Here is a 6,000-nt window from a genome sequence, read left to right on the forward strand (position 1 = left end):
TTTTCAAATTTTAGACTGTACATTGATTAAAGGAGGTGGATATTTATTTATAAATGAGACAACTTGTCTATAGAGATGTATACTTGAATCCGATAATTCTTATTTCTTACATAAGTATTCAAATGAGTGAACCTTCCCCTGGTCCATCAGTTCATCTATCCATAATATACCCTTTTCCTTCCAAGGAGTAAATGAACTGTACGGAAGAAGTATTTCTAGTGTTTCCAATGGAATTCTGACAGTAATGTATGAAATATCTCTATCTTTCTGTACTTGTAAGTGTCTCCAGGCCATTAGTGATGCCTGTAGATTGGGAGAGAGGGATCTTAACGGTCTTGGCTTCCATGTATCTGCCAATAATAGGTGTTGTAGATACGGAATTTTGAGAATAGCTGACTCAATTTTTACCGTGTCGTGTCTCAATAGGTTTGAACCAATGCCCAATTTGATTAAGAAGGTTGGCCCAATAATAGTCCTTAATATCAGATATACCTATTCCTCCAACATTGAGATGTTGAATAAGGTGTTTGTGGGAGCATCTTGCCCTTTTTCCCTGCCACAGAAAGTGTCTAAGTGCGTTTTGGAGATTCGACATATGAGAGTTTTTAAGGGGAATTGGGAGTGTACGAAATATGTACAATATTTTGGGAAGGGCTAACATCTTAAAGGCCGAGATTTTTCCCACCGAGGACATTTCCACCTTTGCTATGCGATTAAGCAATTCCCGTATGTTCACTATTAGAGGCTTAATGTTGGTTTCTGCTAGTTGTGTTACTTTTGCCGTCAGGAGGATTTCTAGGTAGGGTATCTGCCTTTCCGCCCATGTGTATGAAAAGTGTTACTGTAGGTGTGTTCGGGTGTGGTGGTTTATGCCTAAGTCTAGTATAAGGGATTTATTAAAATTTACTTTGTAATAGGAAAGTTTACTAAAGTGATTAAGGGTGTCATGTGCAAACGGTAGTGAAATGATAGGATTTGTGAGAATTAAGATAACATCATCTGCAAATAAATTTATTACACGTGTGTCTTGTTGTATTTTAAATCCTGTAATATGGGGTTGAGTTCTTATTGCTTCCGCCAAAGGTTCCATCATTAGGTTAAATATGGATGGAGAAAGCGGGCAGCCTTGGCGCTTTCCATTTGTTGTTTTACATTTTTTAGAGACGAGTCCAGATGTGAGAACTTGCGCGGATGGGTTTGAGTATAAGGTTAACGTTGCAGAGAGAATATTTCCCTGAAAACCGAATTTACATAGGACCTTCTCCATATAACCCCAATGAATTCTGGCATGGATATTTAGGGGGACCCCCACGTCAATTTTTTTTAAAATTTGACACGGGGTTCCCCTTAATATCCATACCAGACCTGAAGGGCCTGGTAATTGAATTTAGGGGAACCCCACGCTTTTTTTTATTTTTATTTTTATTTTTTATCAATGAATGAATGAATTGTTAGCTAATACAGAGAACACTCATTGAGTGTTCTCTGTATTACGGGGAGCCGACAATGGAAAGTGATTTTAAAAGACTTTTTCCTTGCGAAATGACACTTTGTGCAGGGACAGTTCTAAGCACGGGAAACATGCGCCCCTTCACAGGCATACTATAGACACCCCCCAGGTACGAAATTTAAAGGAATATTACACTTTTATTGTTTCACTTTAATCATTATTAAAATCACTGCTCCTGAAAAAACGGCCGTTTTTAAAACTTTTTTTTGTATTGATCCATGTCCCCTGGGGCAGGACCCGGGTCCCCAAACACTTTTTAGAACAATAACATAAGCATATTAGTGTTTAATATTAGCACTTTTGATTTCGAACGTTCGAGTCCCATAGACTTTAATAGGGTTCTAAAGTTCTCACGAAGTTTAGGTCTGTTCGCAGGTTCTGGTGCGAACCGAACAGGGGGGTGTTCGGCTCATCCTTAGTGATTATATAAAATAGTATGTAGCAGTGTATTTGCCACTAGTAACAAACAGCCACCCTGCTGCCAGACCTCCATATATCACTTCAGAGACAATGAAAATTAATTTGCTTTATTTTGTTTTTGTCTATTGGGGGGGGGTACAACTTGGTTGGGGACAGGGGTATATGGGATGCCCATAGAACAGATCATTTTGCCATCTTATTTAGAGATTTCATAAATTAGCACATAGTTTGAACCTGAAGGAATGATGTGCATGTGTTGGTGTTGAGTTGTTCTCTGTACGGTCAACCCAGAGGACACGGGGGCACTCTTTACGTCTAGAGGAAAAGAGATTTCATCTTCAAGTACGGAAAGATTTCTTCACAGTTAGAGCTGTGAAAATGTGGAATAGACTCCCTGCAGAGGTGGTTCTGGCCAGCTCAGTAGATTGCTTTAAGAAAGGCCTGGATACTTTCCTGATTGTACATAATATAACTAGGTACTAACATAGGTAAAGTTGATCCAGGGAAAATCCGATCACCTCTTGGGGGATCAGGAAGGAATTTTTTTCCCCTGCTGTAGCAAATTGGAGCATGCTCTGCTGGGGTTTTTTTTCGCCTTCCTCTGGATCAATTGTGGGCATAAAATTGGGTATTTGGATTGTACGATTATTTTTTATTTTATTTATTTGTTTTTAAGGTTGAACTGGATGGACTTGTGTCTTTTTTCAACCTGACTAACTATGTAACTATATGTAACTATGTAACTATGTGTAATAGCTACAGTCTTTCCCTGCATCGCCATGCAGACTATTGCTCCTCCTCTGAGTTACTCCTGCAGACTATTGCTTCCAGAATTTCCTCATCTATGACCGTGTAAAGATGAGGACATCACCCTTGACTGTGTAAGGGTGATGTTCCCAGAAATCTTCTCCTCCTGCACAAAACTTATACTGTAACATATTATTTTATTGTCATATCTTCTTCTGCAGGTAAACAGAACCCACTCTGAATAGTTCCTTAACCACTTGGGACCCGCGCTATAGCCGAATGACGGCTACAGCGCGGATCTTCTTTTCCGGGACTACGTCTATTGACGTCGTCCCGTGCACGAGTGGCCTGCGCGCCCCCTGAGGGGCGCACGCGGCGCGCTCTGTGATCGGCGAGTCTACGAGACTCGCCTGATCACCAATCCGTGCAAGGGGTCGATCCCGACCCCTTATCACGTGATCAGCTGCCAGCCAATGACAGCTGATCATGTGATATAATGGAGCCGGTAATCGCGAGGAGAAAAAAAAAAGCCGATCACCAGCGGCCGTGATCGGGACATCAGTCCTGATCACGGCCAGCCCTGCTAGTGCCCACCTGCCCCCTGCCAGTGCCCACCTGCCCTCTGCCAGTGCCACATTAATAAAAAGTAAGTGCCCCCCGTCAGTGCCACCCAGCAGTGCCCACAGTGCCACCCAGCAGTGCCACCCAGCAGTGCCCACAGTGCCACCCAGCAGTGCCCACAATTTGCCTTAACAAAGGTGCTGCACTCCAGTGCCACATATCCGTGCCCAACAGTGTCATCTACCAGTGCCCAGCAGTGCCGCCTATCAGAGCCACCTATCAGTGCCACCTATCAGTGCCCATCAGTCCCATCTATCAGTGGTACCTATCAGTGCCCATCCGTGCCACCCATCCGTGCCACCCATCTGTGCCACCCATCCGTGCCATCTTATCTGTGCCCATCTTTGCCCATCAGTGCCGCCTTATCTGTGCCTATTAGTGCCGCCTTAACTATGCCCATCAGTGCCCACCAGTGCAGCCTATCAGTGCCCACCAATGCAGCCTATCAGTGCCCACCAATGCAGCCCATCAGTGCCCACCAGTGCAGCCTATCAGTGCCCACCAGTGCAGCCTATCAGTGCCGCCTCATCAGCGCACTTCAATGAAGGAGAAATATGACCCGTTTGCAAAATTTTATAACAAACTATTAAACATTATTTTATTTTTTTTGCATCTTTTTTTGTTTGTTTAGCAAAAAATAAAACTCCGAGCTGTAATTAAATACCACCAAAAGAAAGCTCTATTTGTGGAAAAAAAAGGATAAAAATTTCATTTGGGTACAGTGTTGTATGCCCGCGCAATTGTCATTCAAAGTGCATCAGCGCTGAAAGCTGAAAATTGGTCTGGGACTGAGGGGGGTTTAAGTGCCCAGTAAGCAAGTGGTTAAGCTGGCTCTGGTTGCTCGCTGCTACTAGGCCAGAGGCCTGCGGTACCTCTCCCCAGAGGCCTAGTAGTTTTAAAAGCATGTTCAGGACGGTGGACTACTGTTCCCATCTAGCCCAGCTTGCAAATCCTTTGCCCTCAGGCCACATTGATTTGACACTATTCCCCACAGTCTCTCCTCTGATCCAGGACTCCTCATCAATGACTGTATAATGATGAGGACTTAACTAATCACTGTGCAAAAGTTAAGTTCCCTCAGACTTCCTGGCACATCCAGCCCTCCACTGTGGTACACTTATGCCGCGTACACACGATCAAACAAGCGGGTGGAAAAGTCCGGCAAACTCAAGTCCGCCAAACAATCCCCCCGTGTGTAGCCTCCGGCATACTTTTTTGACCCGAAAGTACAGCGGACTTAGAAAGCCGTGTTGCACTCCAATCTTCCCACCGGACTCGCATTTCGGCGGACAATCCGGCCGTGTGTGTGCCAGTCCGCCGTACTTTTGAAATGAGCGGGTCTCCAGGTAGGCGGGGCCCGCGAAGGAGACGTCGCTGGCCCCGCCGCCTGGTATGGACTTAAAGAGGAACGCCAACGCCGGAAAAAAACGGTGTGGGGGTCCCCCCCCAAGTCCACAACAGACCCTTTTCCGAGCACGCTACCCGGCCGGCCAGGAAAGGAGGGGCGAGCGAGCGCCCCCCCCTCCTCAGCCGTACCAGGCCGCGTGCCCTCAACATGGGGGGTGCCTTGGGGAAGGGGGTGCCGCGCGGCCCCCCACCCCAAAGCACCTTGTCCCCATGTTGATGAGGACAAGGGCCTCTTCCCGACAACCCTGGCAATTGGTTGTCGGGGTCTGCAGGCGGGGGGCTTATTGGAATCCGGGAGCCCCCTTTAATAAGGGGGCCCCCGGATACCGGCCCCCCACCCTATGTGAATGAGTATGGGGTACAATGTACCCCTACCCATTCACCTGTAAAATAAAGTACAAAAAAAAACACAACACACAAGATAAAATAATTTATTGCACAGCTCCGGGGGTCTTCCGTCTTTGGGGGTCTTCTCGCCGGACTCCTCCACTATCTTCTTGTAGCTCTTTTACTAGCGGAGAAGCCAGGCATTCTTCTTCGTCGCCATGGCCTCTTCTTCCGACTTCGCGGGTCTTCTCCCCCTCTTCGGTTCTTCTGCCGGGCCACCGCGCCTTCTTCTAGCTCTTTTACAGGCGGTGGCCCAGTCTTCTGTCGCCACCGCCGCCTTCCGTTCTTCTTCTTCTTCTTCTTCTTCTCCAGGAGATGTTGACTCGACGATCTCTCCGGCCGCAATGCCAGGGACGCGCTGCGCTGCCACTTATATAGGGACAAGGGGCGGTGTCACCTGGGTTTATGTCACATGGGTTGGTCACTTGGGTTGATGTCACATGGCGACAGTCCCAGCATCCTCCGGGACTGTGAAATCGTAAGGGGGCGGGGTCACCATGTGACACCAACCCATGTGACATAAACCCATGTGACACCGCCCCTTGTCCCTATATAAGTGGCAGCGTAGCGTGTCCCTGGCATTGTGGCCGGAGAGATCGTTGAGTCAACATCTCCTGGAGAAGAAGAAGACGAAGGAGAAGAAGAACGGAAGGCGGCGGCGGCGACAGCGACAGAAGACCGGGAGGGGGACAAGACCCCCGAAGTCGGAAGAAGAGGCCACGGCGACGAAGAAGAATGCCGGGCTCCTCCGCTAGTAAAAGAGCTACAAGAAGATAGCGGAGGAGTCCGGCGAGAAGACCCCCGAAGACAGAAGACCCCCGGAGCTGTGCAATAAATTATTTTATCTTGTGTGTTGTGTTTTTTTTGTACTTTTATTTTACAGGTGAATGGGTAGGGGAACATTGTAC

The sequence above is a fragment of the Lithobates pipiens genome, unplaced genomic scaffold (genome assembly GCF_037356315.1).
Source record: "Lithobates pipiens isolate NorthernLeopardFrog02 unplaced genomic scaffold, aLitPip1_a1.2 Scaffold_22, whole genome shotgun sequence".
NCBI lineage: Eukaryota > Metazoa > Chordata > Amphibia > Anura > Ranidae > Lithobates > Lithobates pipiens.